At 45.8% G+C, this 15,224-nt stretch overlaps 1 protein-coding gene across 4 annotated transcripts in view; it reads left to right on the top strand.

Annotated features, from left to right (window-relative positions):
• Window positions 1-15,224, top strand: part of KIAA1671 (KIAA1671 ortholog) — a 245,469-nt gene that overhangs the window by 59,956 nt on the left and 170,289 nt on the right. Inside the window, exons 2-3 of one of the 4 annotated variants that reach the window (XM_055105445.2) lie at window positions 1,552-1,688; window positions 13,798-13,949. The exons of 1 other annotated variant lie outside the window; for it this stretch is intronic. The gene's annotated coding sequence lies outside the window, so the exon portion shown is untranslated. The remainder of the gene's footprint in view (window positions 1-1,551; window positions 1,689-13,797; window positions 13,950-15,224) is intronic. 2 more of the 4 variants (XM_055105444.2, XM_055105446.2) reach the window with 2 other exon arrangements.

Below are 15,224 nucleotides of genomic sequence, written 5' to 3' on the forward strand. Positions count from 1 at the left end.
GTGCTGTGCCTGGATACCAGAGCCTCCTAAAGTCTTCTTGTGTCCCAGGTGGCTACCTCCCACCTCTCAGGATCTCAGCCCTGCCCCACTCAGTCTATCCTGTGCCAGGCACTGACTAGGTTCTAGGAAGGGGAACTGAGAGTGAAGGGGTGTATCCTCTGGGTAGAGTGGGATAGGGTTGGATGAGTGATGTAAATTGTGTGAGGGGGAGAGTCTCAGGCTTTTCTCCTATGCAAGGCATTGAATCAAGTCAATTGCCCTGGAGGGTTGGAAGTCATTTTGGCCCAGGAAATCAGCATAGGCTTCCTGGAAGAGGCCTTATTTAAACGGCTCTAAAAGGATGGGTGGGAATCAGGCAAATGGACATTGTGCTGGGGGTAAAGGGCTGTCTATGAAGAAGGAATAGCATGAAAAAGACACTCAAGTCATTGTATTTATTTGAGATTGTGAAGACTGTGGTCAGGGTCTGCTGTATTGACTAGGTTGATTGTTTTTTGGGGGGTGTTTGGGAAGGCTTGAATACCTTGCTCAAGGCAAGGGACAGTGGGAGCTATTGATGATTTTAGTGCTGGGGAGTGATCAGACAGACCTTCCCAGGATTTGGAGCTTTGCCAGCCAGTGTAAGCTTATTCTTTCAGAAATCTATTTGTACTTGGAGGGAATTATTTCTTTATATTTCCTGCAATGCAATATGCACATCTCAGTCTCCCTAAGGAGAGAGCGTGTTATGCTTAGATTTTTCCGAGTCAAGCATTGTGCTGCTGTGTTTTATGTTGAATTGAGCTTTGGGGTTGAGTTTCCTCTGCAGTGAACACCAGTTCCAGGGCTGGGTCTTCCTTCCTGCCCCCTCTTCCTACACCAGGCTGGACACACACAGCCTCTGGGCTGGTTCCAGACTCACTTGTCTCTGTCAACTGTTCCAGTTGCCCTTGGAAACCTTCTAGTCAAGCTTATGATGATCCTGCCATAAAGCAGGGCCAGTAAAACTCCAAGTGAGGGCAAGGCCTGGTTTATTGCTCATTAGACATCTTTATTGGGTCTGCCCCAGGGGAGGGAGTAAGAACCCTGACCTCCAAAGCTTTGAATTGAGTCACCATGGGAGGTGTTTTCCTTACGTGTGATTCTGCATATATCCAAAGCTCCAGAAGAAACGTGCACCCTTGGAACCAAATAGCCCACTTCTAGGCAAAATTTCACTTGGGAAAATAATTGTATGTGGATGTTCACTGCAATGTTGGTTTTAAGGCTCACTAATTGACAGGTTGACCATTAAAGATCCAGTAGTGGGGGATGGGTTATCTAATATTTATATAATGGAATACGATGAAAGCTGTAGAAACTGCTGTATAGGGTATATAGCTATTGTCCTGAAAGATGGTCATGACATAGTTTGAAATGAAACAATAACAACAAAAAACAAGTTTCTAAATAGGATGCATGATCTGATTCCATTTTAATTTTGACCATGAATTCCTGTTTTTGTTGGAAATGTCAACATTGTTGTACATCAGAATAGTGGGATTTAGGAATTTTTTTTTGTTTTTTTTTGAGACAGGGTCTTACTCTGTCACCCAGGCTGGCGTGCCATGGTGCAGTCATAGCTCACTGCAGCCTCAAATTCATGGGCTCAAGCAATTCACCTCAGCCTCCCAAAGTGCTGGAACTACAAGCATACACCACCATACCCAGTAAGTTATTTTATCTTTCTTTCATAACGAATCTTGCTATGTTGACCAGGCTGGTTTCTAACTCCTGGCCTCAAGCTATCCTCCTGCCTTAGCCTCCCAAAGCATTGGGATCACAGGTGTGAGCCACCACACCTGGCTGGATTTACGATTATTAAAAACACTTTTGTTTGTATGTATTGAATTTTTCTGTCGTTATCATGTGGAACGCCTAAAGAAGTCTAGTGGAGGGGTGAGGCTCAGCCAGAATACTGTAAGAGCTTTGGGTATTTGAAAGAGGACATCACACCCTTGGGGGAAGTCCAGTCTCTCAGGAGGCTAAGATCTCCCCAATCTAAAGCAGGGGTCAGCAAATTTTGTCTGTAAAGAGCTATAGTATGTATTTTAGGTTTTCTGGGCAACACGGCCTCTGTAACAACTACTCAACTCTGTCACTAAGGCAGAGTCATGGATAAAGGCTCTTGAAGGAAGCCATAGATAGTCTGGGCAACATGGCGAAAGCCCTTTTCTACAAAAAAATTAAAAAATTAGCAGGTCATGGTGGTGCATGCCTGTAGTCCCAACTAGTTAGGAGGCTGAGGTGGGAAGACTGCTTGAGCCCAGCAGATTGAGACTGCAGTGAGCTGAGATCATGCCTGGGACACACAGCAAGACCTTGTCCCTTAAAAAAAAAAAAAGCAGCAGCAGCAACCATAGATAATATGTAAATAAATGGCTGTAGGTGTGTTCCAATAAAACTTTATTTGCAAAAACAGGCAGTGGGCTAGTTTGGCCTGTGGACTCTAGTTTGCCAATTTCGGATCCAGAGAAAAACACGGGGGGAAACAGCAGCTTAATTAATGGTTTCAGTGAGTGGTCAGCCAGTCCAAAAATAGCACAAATTGTAGGAAGGAACAAGCCAATGAAAGTTGAAAAGGCGGATGTTAAGCAGAGGGGTAAAGATAAGTTGTAACATTGTTTCTCCAGATCAGCAGCTGCACTTGGACAAGGGGCCTGGGGTGAGGCAGTTTGGATTATGCTTTAGAGGGCTTAAAAGGCAAATCAGCATATTAAAGGTTCTGAAAAGTCCCGCTGGAAAGACACCTGTTTGTTTATTACCATTGTTGAACCCAGCATTTCCCGCAGTCTTCTAATATACCACAGAATGCTTCTGTGGGTGTGAGTGTGCCCTACCCCACATCCCATGGTCCAGGGGAAGTTTGGGGAAGGCCATCTCAAGCTGTTCCCCTGGATCCCAGAGTCAGAAACACCAGATGTGCTGCACTGTAATGATGGAATTTACACAGGAGTCAAGACTTTGCTGATTATGGCAATTCTTACAGAAACAGTACACACTCCGTACGAAAATTAGCTCTGCTGCTGCTGTCATTGCGAAGTAAGAATTTGATTTAACCCCCTCAACTATTTTTTATTGAGCACTGACTTTTTAAGGAATCACAGGGGCTTCCTTTTTTTTTTTTTTTTCCCCCAGACGGAGTCTCGCTCTGTTGCCCAGGCTGGAGTGCAATGGTGTGATCTCGGCTCACTGCAACCACCACCTCCTGGGCTCAAGCGATTCTCCTGCCTCAGTCTCCCAAGTAGCTGGGATTACAGGCATGCACCACCAAGCCTGGCTAACCTTTTTTGCATTTTTAGTACAGATGGGGTTTCATCATATTGGCCAGGATGGTCTCGATCTCCTGACCTCGTGATCCACCCGCCTCGGCCTCCCAAAGTGCTGGGATTACAGGCGTGAGCCACCGTGCCCAGCCAGGAATCACAGGGGCTCCCTTAAAAGAGACTAAGAACACACATCTCACAATCCAGAAAGTTGTTCTCCCTCCGGGGAATGTGTCAGTTGCAGAGAGAAGTGGAAAACACAGAACCGATGAGTCTTGGGGTTGAGCCAAATGAGAATCACGGAATCTTAAAAATGACAGGAAATTTAGCAAGCCCTGCTCAACCTCTTGTGTCTGAGGCCCAGACTAAGGCAGGGAGGGCTTGCCCAAAGCCGTCACTGCAGGTTCGTAGAGGAGGTGGGACAAAAACTAGGGTGAAGGACATGGATTCCATTTTTACAAAATATCCAGAAATGGCAAATCCAGACAGAAAGTAGATTATTGGTTGCCATGGGCTGGGAAAGAGGGGAATGGGGAGTGACTGCTAAGTGAGTATGGGATTTCCTTGGGGGTGATGAAAATGCTTTGGAACTACATAGGGGTGATGGTTGTGATGTACTTTAGGCCAGCCCCAGAATTGGGGCTTCACCTGGGAGGGTTCTTAGATTCACCCAGGAAGGAATTCAAATGAGCCAGCAGTGTTAAACAGCAACTGTTATTGAAGCAGCAGCATACAGCAGCAGAGGTGCTGCCCCTCGCACAGCAGGATTGGCCTATAGGCCATGTGCCCAGAGTAGCAGCTCAGAGGCAGTTCTGCAGTCATATTGATACCCACTTCTAATTATATGCAAATTGAGGGGGTGGTTTATGCAAAACTTCATAGAAAAGGGTGGTAACTTCTGGGTTGTCAGGTTGTTGCCCTAGAAAGGGGTGGTAATGGCTGGGCGCGGTGGCTCATGCCTGTAATCCCGGCAGTTTGGGAGGCCGAGGTGGGCGGATCATCTGATGTCAGGAGTTCAAGACCAGCCTGGCCAACATGGCAAAACCCCGTCTCTACTAAAAATACAAAAGTTAGCTGGGCCTGGTGGCAGGAGCCTGTAGTCCCAGCTACCCAGGAGGCTGAGGCAGGAGAATTGCTGGAACCCAGAAGGCAGAGGCTGCAGTGAGCCGAGATTGCGCCACTGCACTCCAGCCTGGGTGACAGAGCAAGACTCCGTCTCAAACAAACAAACAAAAAAAGGGGGTGGTAACTTCTGGATGTTGCCATGGCAATGGTAGACTGACATGGCACACTGGTGGGCAGGTCTTAGAGGGAGGTACTTCTGCCCTGACCTGTTTTAGCTAGTCCTCAATTTGGTCTGGTGTCTGAGCCCTGCTTCCAGAGTTGAATCCCACCTCCTACGTCAGTTGCAGGATATAAATGTACTAAATGCCGCTGCATTGTGAACTTCAAATGGTTGAAATAGTAAATTTTATGTTATGTGATTTTTACCCCAGTTTTTTTAAAAGTAGGATGATTGAATAATTTATTGCCCAAACCTAGACATCTTAGAGAGTAAAATGGGCTTATCCCAGGTAAACCAGAAGGTGGGATCACCCTGACTAAAACCATCTTGTTCTGGCTCCTAAGCCAGGGCTTCTTACTCCCCGATGCAACCTGGACTCAAGTTTACAAAAGTGTCTTCAGTGTAACAAGTGTTACATCTGCCCCATCAGGGCACCTCCCATTTTTAGAAAGTTGAACTTCTCCACAGTCCTGCTTTCCCCCACAGAGGGTAAATGAATAGTGCTTGCGCTCTAATAACCATGTTTATCTCATGCCTTTGGGCCTTTGCATATGCGTTTCCTCTGCTGACACCAACCTCCTCCTCCTTCTCCTCCTCTGCTTGGCTGACTTCTCTCAGTCTCAGTTGTGATATCTTCTCTTCTAGGAAAGCTCCCCTGACCACTCTTTATTTATTTATTTATTTATTTATTTATTTTTTTATTATTATACTTTAAGTTTTAGGGTACATGTGCACATCGTGCAGGTTAGTTACATACGTATACATGTGCCATGCTGGTGTGCTGCACCCACTAACTCGTCATCTAGCATTAGGTATATCTCCCAATGCTATCCCTTCCCCCTCCCCCCACCCCACAACAGTCCCCAGAGTGTGATGTTCCCCTTCCTGTGTCCATGTGATCTCATTGTTCAATTCCCACCTATGAGTGAGAATATGCGGTGTTTGGTTTTTTGTTCTTGTGATAGTTTACTGAGAATGATGATTTCCAATTTCATCCATGTCCCTACAAAGGACATTAACTCATCATTTTTTATGGCTGCATAGTATTCCATGGTGTATATGTGCCACATTTTCTTAATCCAGTCTATCATTGTTGGACATGTGGGTTGGTTCCAAGTCTTTGCTATTGTGAATAATGCCACAATAAACATACGTGTGCATGTGTCTTTATAGCAGCATGATTTATAGTCCTTTGGGTATATACCCAGTAACGGGATGGCTGGGTCAAATGGTATTTCTAGTTCTAGATCCCTGAGGAATCGCCACACTGACTTCCACGGTGGTTGAACTAGTTTACAGTCCCACCAACAGTGTAAAAGTGTTCCTATTTCTCCACATCCTCTCCAGCACCTGTTGTTTCCTGACTTTTTAATGATTGCCATTCTAACTGGTGTGAGATGGTATCTCATTGTGGTTTTGATTTGCATTTCTCTGATGGCCAGTGATGGTGAGCATTTTTTCATGTGTTTTTTGGCTGCATAAATGTCTTCTTTTGAGAAGTGTCTGTTCATGTCCTTTGCCCACTTTTTGATGGGGTTGTTCATTTTTTTCTTGTAAATTTGTTGGAGTTCATTGTAGATTCTGGATATTAGCCCTTTGTCAGATGAGTAGGTTGCAAAAATTTTCTCCCATTTTGTAGGTTGCCTGTTCACTCTGATGGTTGCTTTCCCTGACCACTCTTTCTTTGGGCTTGTGTAACCCCCATGTCTGCCCCCATCAGGGCACCTCCCAAATTTCAGTGTTTCCTTTCCTCCTCCCCTACTAGAGTGTGTCACCATTGTGATTAGGAACGTTGCCACTGCATTCCCTGTCCAGGCATAGCCCAGCATAGACCATGAAGGCTTTTAATAGAGATTCGCCTGAAGGGCATGGGTCCCCCCACGTGGTAATTAGAGCTTAAGGATTTGGTTCCCGTTATGTTTGTTCTTTAGTTGTTTGTAGGTTTTTGCTTTTTTTTTTAATTGCAGTAAAATGTCCATCACCTGAAATTTACCATTTTAACCATCTTTAAGTGTACAGTTTGATGGTATTAAGTACATTCACATTGTTGTGTGACCGTCATCACCATCCATCTCTAGAACTTTTTCATCTTCTCATTTTGAAACTCCGTATCCATTAAACAATAACTCCCCATTCCCCAGCGCTGGCAACCACCATTGTACTTTCTGTCTTTATGAATTTGCCTATTCTAAACACCTCATGTAAATGAAATTATGCATACAGTATTTGTCCTTACATGTCTGCTTATTTCACTTAGCATAATGTCTTCAAGGGTCATCCGTATTGTAGCATATTGTAGAATTTCCTTCCTTTTGAAGGCTGAATAATATTCCATTGTATAAGGATAGATTACATTTTGTTTATCCATCCATTGATGGACGTTTAATTGTTTACACCTTTTGGTTATTATGAATAATGCTGCTACAAACATTGGTGTACAAATATCTGCTTTCAGTTTTAGGGGGGTATACTCTTAGGAGTAGAATTTCAAGATTCTGTGTTTAATTTTTTGAGGAACTCCCATACTGATTTCCACAGTGGATTGCCATTTTATATTCACAACACCAGCAAGGTATAAGGTTCCAATGTCTTCACATCCTCTCCAATAGTTGTGTGTGTGTGTGTGTGTGTGTGTTTTAATTAAGTAATAGCCACTCTCATGGGTGGGAAGTGCCTTTTACATTTGAACACCATAACAAGCAGTTGTTTTAGTTAAGCCCATGTGGATTTTGGTAGAAATCTGACAGGAAGGCAGGGTGGGATCCACAATTCCAGCCACCCATGGGTAAGTCACAGCACTCCTCCAGCCTCAGTTTACTCATCTGTAGAATGGAAGTTGTAATAGGACTTGCCTCTTTGGGATGGTAAAGGGATGAAATGAAATAATCCTTGTAAAGCATTTAGTGTAGTGTCTGGCACATGGTGTGAGCTTAATAAGCGATAGTTATTTTTATGCTTTGCTTCTGAAAGCGGGCAGGAGATAGTCTTAGCACCTCTACCTTTCAAGTTGATGATGGAAAGACAGCTCAGAGGAAAACCTCTGGTATTGAGATGTAAAAAAAAATTGCACAAACAACATTCATGGACATAAAAGGAATTTAAATATTTACCAACAAGTCCAACCCAGGTCTCCAACATGCTTTTTTTTTTTTTCCCATTGTCCCTGTTCTCTTCCAGACCTCTGTCATTTGTATAAACAACCTTTGCTATTGTCATGGCCTTGAATACAAAAAAATATATCCCTTCTGCTTCCCCTACCAATTATCCTAAGTGCTTCCACTTTCCTGTGCATACCCCCTTACCTTTGGCTGAGATATGTTCTTTCAGAATTTCCTTATTATAGTTAAGGCAACCATCTTTTCTGATTCCAAACTCAAGACTTGTGATGTGATAGGATTTTTGTGCAGGCTGGGAATTGGAGGTCTGCTCTTACTGCTGACAGGTTGCAGCTTTTGTGACATTTCACATGCTTGTAAGTCCTGGGTTGTTTCAACTAGGTGTTATTGCCAGTGGTATGTTCTTGCTGTGTTTGGTTAGATAACACTGCAAAGGACATCTTTGTGCATATAACTTTTGGATTACTTCCAGAGGGTACATTTTTAGAAGTGGGATTACTGAGTTGAAAAGAAGTAAGTGTTTTGCCGGGGTGAGGGGAAAATATTTGATTTGGAGTCAGAAGACCTGGATTCCAACCCCACCTCTACCCCTCACTAGCAGTGGGAACTTGAACTGGCTGTTTCTGGACCATATTTTTTTTCTCATCTGTTAGAATGGTGGTAATTAATCATTTGAACAGCACAAGTTGTTGAGAAGATGAATGAGAGAAGGCACAAGATGCACAGTCATTTAGCATGGTGCCTAACTCTTGATGTGGGTCTCAAAAATGTTGTTGAAAGTGAATATTGCCGAATTGCTTTTACAATTTACATTGTCGCTAGGACCAGGTAAGGAAATCCATTTTCCCACACTCACGTCTACATTGAATATTATTTTCTTCTCTTCAGGTGTTTTTTGCACACCGACTTTATGCCCATTATGGTTCAGGCTCCAGATATAGCCATGAACAGGACCCAGGACCCTTCTTGCTAGGAGCTCACAGTCTAGTGGAGGAAACAGAGGTAGTCACCAGGTATTCCTCAGTGCTGGGCGAGGGGGAAGCAGGAAGTGAGATATTGCAGCACAGAGGAGCACCTGAACAAACCCCACTCATGGAGCATTAGAGAAGGCTTCCTGGAGGAGGTGGCATTGAGATTAGCTAGGCAGTGAGCTAAGGGCAGTGCAGAGGCATGAAGGCGAGAAAACGTACACTGTGTTTTGTGGCCTGTCTGGGGTTCATTGTGCTGAAGTACGTGAGTGTCTGTGACAGACAGACACATGGGGTGGTGTCAGTCATTATAATGAAGCTGGGGAGACGAAGAGGGTCTGGATCCTGTAGGGCCTCGGGGAAGAAGTGTGGCCTTTATTCAGAAAGCATCAGGGAGACACGGGGGCGTTAAGCAGGGGAATGACATCCTGGCGCTTGCACGTTGGAGACACCCCTGGCTACTGCTAGGTGAATGGATTGGAGGAGGCCACAGCTGAGGCAGAATCGTCAGTGAGGAGGCTGATTTTATTTTATTTTTAAGACAGGGTCTGGCTTTGTCACACAGGCGGGAGGGCTGTGATGTGATCTTGGCTCACTGCAACCTCAGCCTCCCCGGCTCAGACAATCCTCAGCCTCCTGAGTAGCTGGGACTATAGGCATGCACCATTACACCTGGCTAATTTTTGTATTTTTTAGTAGAGATGGGTTTTTGCCATGTTGCCCAGGCTGGTCTTGAACTCCTGGGCTCAAGTGATCCTCCCACCTCCGCCTCCCAAAGTGCTGGGATTATAGGCACGAGCCATTGCGCCTGGCCAGAGGCTGATTTTAAATGTCCCTTCTCAGTGAAATCTTCCCTAGCTAACCTTTCTCACATTCTCTCTTTTTCTGTCACTTATGTAACATTCTGGAGCTTGTCCTTACCTTTTTTTTTTTTTGTCCTTTTTTTCATCTTTGTGAATGTCCATTCCATGGGAACAGGGTTTTCTATTTATTTTGTTCACTGCTGTGTCCCTAGCGCCTGGCCCAGAGCCTGGTACATAGATGCTTGATAATTGTGTATTGGAAGGAAGGAAGGAAGGAGCTAGGGCCACAGTCATGAGGATACAGATGAGAGGATGCACATACTCCAGTGATACTTGACATTTTGATTGGGGCCCTTTCTGGAGGACAGACCTCCTGTGCACAGCAGCCCTTCTCTGGGAGGACACCAGCGTGCACTTTGCCAATCCGTTCCTGGCTCTTTTTCATTATTTTTTTGGGATGGAGTCTCGCTCTGTTGCCCAGGCTGGAGTGCAGTGGTGCGATCTCAGCTCCCTGCAAGCTCCACCTCCTGGGTTCACGCCATTCTCCTGCCTCAGCCTCCCGAGTAGCTGAGACTACAGGCACCCGCCACCACGCCCAGCTAATTTTTTGTATTTTTAGTAGAGATGGGGTTTCACCGTGGTCTCGATCTCCTGACCTCGTGATCTGCTCGCCTCAGCCTCCCAAAGTGCTGGGATTACAGGCCTGAGCCACTGTGCCTGGCCCCGTTCCTGGCTCTTTGCATGGCTCACTGCACAGGATGGATTTGCAGATTTGGGGACTAAGGTCACATTCCGGAAGATGCTGGAAGGTGTCAGGACCAGCCCACGCCCCTCACCAGATGGTGGCATTCCCAGGAGGTGGCAGCCAGAGACGACTGAATAAATGACTGATAAGCTCTCAGATCGAATTTAAGGGTGTAATTATGAAAGATCTTCAACAGCTGTTAGAATGAATCAACACCTCTGAATCTGGGAGAAAAGCTGCCAAACTGTTTGGTTTTGAATGGAAGTGCTTTTCTTCCCTTCTCTCTTATGAGGCTTCAAGCTCAGTGGCTGTGTCCCCAGCACCAAGTACAGAACCTGGCGCTTGGGAGGGAGGCAGTGAGCGTTGGCAGAAGTAGGGTCACAAGAGTGGACAAATGAATGCTTTCGAATGACTCCTGTTGAATTTCAGCACCTGTTGCTCTTGGGTGACCCCCTTCTCAGACAAATGATTTTTTTTCCTGCATGAAATAGCAGAAAATGGGAATCTTGCACTTTGCAAATTAAGCTTGGGGAGATCAAGCTTGTGGACTTGGCAAGTTCAGCAACAGTAGAGAAACACTCATTGCTAGCCCACTGCCTGGGGTCAGCCCGATGTCCCCTCTCTCACGGTCCTACCACAGCCTCCTGACCTTCCCAGATGGATGCCTTTGTTGTCCATGTGTTCACCGTGCTGCCCTCCATGATAATTTACATACATATGAAACTAGAGGTGGCTCAGACTTGGTTTCCCTTCTTTCTCTGGGGAGGTCTTGTTGACTTGGCTTTGGTCATAATGGTCAGCTAATACACTGTTTAAAAAAGAGGCCGAGGCCGGGCGCAGTGGCTCACACCTGTAATCCCAGCACTTGGGGAGGCCGAGGCGGACGGATTACGAGGTCAGGAGATCCAGACCATCCTGGCTAACACGGTGAAACCCTGTCTCTACTAAAAATACAAAAAAAAATTAGCCGGGTGTGGTGCTGGGTGCCTGTAGTCCCAGCTACTTGGGAGGCTGTGGCAAGAGAATCACTTGAACCTGGGAGGCAGAGGTTGCAATGAGCTGAGATAGCGCCATTGCACTCTAGCCTGCGTGACACACCGAGACTCTGTCTCTAAATAAATAAACAGCCAGATGTGGTGGTAGGTGCCTGTAATCCCAGCTTCATGGAGGTTAAGGCACGAGAATCACTTGAACCTGGAAGGTGGAGTTTGCAGTGAGCCGAGATTGTGCCACTGGACTCCAGCCTGGGCTACAAAGTGAGACTGTCTAAAAATATAAAAATAAAAAAATAAATAAAAAATAGTGAACATGTCCACCCCAAGAATAAACAGCATCTAGCCTCTCCGTGAGTGGGCTTCAGAAAGGTTTTCAAAGAGGCTAACATCTCTTAAATCAAGTGTAACATATGTGATAACATTTAAAAGAAGACTTCAAAGCATACAGTTAAATTGGTTTCCTTGTATTTTACAGCAGGTTAAATGAAAACCCGAGAATCATAGGTTTCTAGGTTTGGCTAGGACTTTAAAATATTACGGAGCCATCTACTATGGTGGTTTAAAAACTCCTTTTACTAGGCCGGGTGCGGTGGCTCAATCCCAGCACTTTGGAAGGCCGAGGCGGGCGGATCACAAAGTCAGGATTTCAAGACCAGCCTGGCCAACATAGTGAAACCCTGTCTCTACCAAAAATATAAAAATCAGGCAGGTGTGGTGGCATGCACTTGTAGTCCCAGCTACTCAGGAGGCTGAGGCGGGAGAATTGCTCGAACCTGGGAGGCAGAGGTTGCAGTGAGCTGAGATCACGCCATTGCACTCCAGCCTGGGTGACAGAGTGAAACTCTGTTTCAAAAAAAAAAAAAAAAAAAATCCCAAAAAACTCCTTTTACTTTTCTTTGTTCATTGATTTATTAATTCATTCATTGACTCATTTGTGCAACTGTGTTTACATATCAGACATCTGCTAGGCATTTGCAATGGTAACTTGAGAGGCAGTTCAAGATACAAAGCAGATGACGGGTCGCAGAGGCACTGTTTGGTGTAGAGGAGCGTGGACCAAGGGACTTAATTTATCTTGTCCTTCTCCTTTTACTTCCATGCAGTATAGTCACTGAGGTGGGTTCAAGGTTCCCAAAGTGGGGTGACATTTGTGTACCATTGATCCTACTTCAGCAAACAGTTGCTCTTGGTGACTCTTTTCCCAGGAAAATCCATGCAGAGAAGCATTCATTCCACATTTGGGCAGGTGAGCTGGTGTGACAGTGTGAGATTAATGTGGATGTAGCAGGTGCCTGCCCTCGGGGTGGAGCTCCTCTGTGTGGCCCAGTGAAACTGATAGAGGTCTTTGGGTGAGGGTTGGTGGATTGAGCCTCTGGCTTGTGAAACTGATAGGGGTCCCTGGGTGAGGATTGGTGGATTGAGCCTCTGGCTGAGCACTTCACAGCTTTTTGATTCTGTCATTCAGTAGCCACAGCCACAGCTAGAGTAACTCATCTTATGTCCCAGATTGCTTAGAGTCATTTGGCATGAGACTCATGGTATCTGGACTTATTTAGCATCTTAGAGAGTGGGCAGCAGGGGCAGAAGAATATTTCTTCATTCATTTACTTATTAACTCAGCAATGATTTATTTCTCTATTCAATAATCATGTATCTGGTGCTTTTATGTGCCAGGCTGCTGTGCTAGCCACTAGGGATTTGGGGTGTCCTCTGGCGGGGCTTACCATTGAATGGGAGAAGCTGATGTGAAGGATGATGTCGTATTAAATGTAACAGTGCAGCTATGCTAAGTCCTGCCAAGCCTCCGAGAGTATGTGGTGCTCTGTGAACAGGTAGGAGGGGGTTGTACCGGGTTGAAGGGAGACAGAGATGTGTGAACTGTGGTCTGTGTCTGTGTGTGAGCAAGATGGTTGTCCCAGAGAACAGGCATAGCATGTGCAAAGGCCCTGAGGAGGCATTTGGAGGGCTTCAAAGAGGTGCAATGTCCAAATACCGCTAATGTAGCTACCAAGTGAAGCACATCACTTGGTAGCAGCTACCAAGTGAAGCACATCACTTGGTAGCAGCTACCAAGTGAAGCACATCACTTGGTAGCAGCTACCAAGTGAAGCACATCACTTGGTAGCAGCTACCAAGTGAGTCAGCACCTTGAATGCTCAGTAGCTACCTCCTCTAAGTCAAGTGAGTTATGCAGGACCACCAGTTCCAATTCTAGGCAATCAGTCCTATTTGCCCCCACATCCTGCATTTAAAAAGTGACATTTGTTACCCAGTTGTAATTGCTTGTGTGTGTATGTGTGTTTCTTACTGTGAGTTGCATGGTTGCAGGGGATGTTTCATGCTCATCTTTGTACACACTGTAGGTGCTCCATAAATGTATCAGAGAACAGGGAAGATTTTTATTGAGCACGTACTGTGGGCTCAGCACTATTTATGCACACGTACATATAAGGCTACAAAATCGAAAAGCCAAAAGGAGCATACGTTTTACAAGCTGGAGTAGATGCCAGCGGATGCATTTGGAGCTTGAAAGCTTTTGTGCCGTCTGTTCCCATACTGCCAGAACTCCGGAACTGAGGCTGTCATCCTGTGTCTCCTTAGACCTGCTGAAACTCAGCCTGCTGGGACGAGTCTTCTTTCCCCCCTCTTGTTTCTGCCATGGAAGTGTGTGGACAGCCCCATTCATGATGACATGTGACACTACTGGCTTTCCCCGGCAGTCACACCCCCTGACCCAGGGCCTGCCAGCTTGGGTAAGTGGGGCCCATGCTTGACCCAAGCTTGAGGGCTGGAGTGTCCAGGGGCATGGAGAGTGCCTGTGAGTTCTGCCAGAGAATTTTCTCTCTGTCCTTTGAATCCTGTCATTGTTCTGTGTCTCATGTCCTGGCTATTACATATGTATCCTCAATCAGGGTTTCCAGAGGTCACAGGTGCTGTCCCAAAAGGCCAATGGCCCTGATTCTGGGTGGGATTCTGGAGCCTTAGAACTCTGGTTGGGATCTTTGTGTATGGGAATTCTCCAATTCTCAGATTCTTCATATCTGTCCCTCCATTCTACCTCTAACCGTGTCTAGACAGTGTTCTCCAGTTTGGGGAGATGGAATCTGTTAGCACCATCGAGCGTGTAAGGAAGAGAAAATATCAAAATCTGTCTGCCTTTCTTTCCTGGAGGCTGCTGAGTGAGTCAGAGCCGGGGGAGCAGTGTGGGGCCCCAAGGAAGGGAAGTGGAGAGGCTTGTGTTTAACTAAAATACCTTCTACTTTTTTAGTCCATCTAGGTGGGGGCTGGCTGGGGGCAGTTTCACAGGGAAGAAAACACTGGCATGAAGAGAACCCGGGGGATCGAGAACAGCAACTTACCTGGCACTTTTTAAGACCAGAAAGGAATAAAAAATAATTTTTAAAAAGACAGAGCTGAGGCCGGGTGTAGTGGCTTAAGCCTGTTAATCCCAGTACTTTGGGAGGCTGAGGCGGGCGGATCCCCTGAGGTCAGGAGTTCGAGACCAGCCTGACCAACATGGAGAAACCCCACCTCTACTAAAACTACAAAATTACCTGGGCGTGGTGGCACATGCCTGTAATCCCAGCTACTCTGGAAGCTGAGGCAGGAGAATGGCTTGAACCCGGGAGGCAGAAGTTGCTGTGAGCCAAGATCGCGCCATTGCACTCCAGCCTGGGCAGCAAGAGTGAAACTTGGTCTCAAAAAAAAAAAAAAAAAAAAAAGACAGAGCTAAGTGGGTGGTGGACTTGAGGTTAGGTTTCAGCTGGGTGATTGTAGGCAAGTCTGGCAACCTCTCTGGGCCCTTTCCCTTCATCTCCATGAGGGAGATAACGATCATTCCTTCATTCTTGACTTTTGGAGTTGCTGGAGGGTTAATGAGAGAGGAGTTCCCCTGCTTTGAGAAAACAGATCTCATAGCAGGGTGAACAAGAGGCTTATGCCCCAAGCTACTACAAAATGGGGTCTCCTAATTGTACCCACTAAATAGGGTTGTGAGGAGGATGAGATGTATAAAACACAAGAAGCAT

This window comes from Pan paniscus, chromosome 23 (genome assembly GCF_029289425.2).
Source record: "Pan paniscus chromosome 23, NHGRI_mPanPan1-v2.0_pri, whole genome shotgun sequence".
In the NCBI taxonomy this organism is placed as follows: domain Eukaryota; kingdom Metazoa; phylum Chordata; class Mammalia; order Primates; family Hominidae; genus Pan; species Pan paniscus.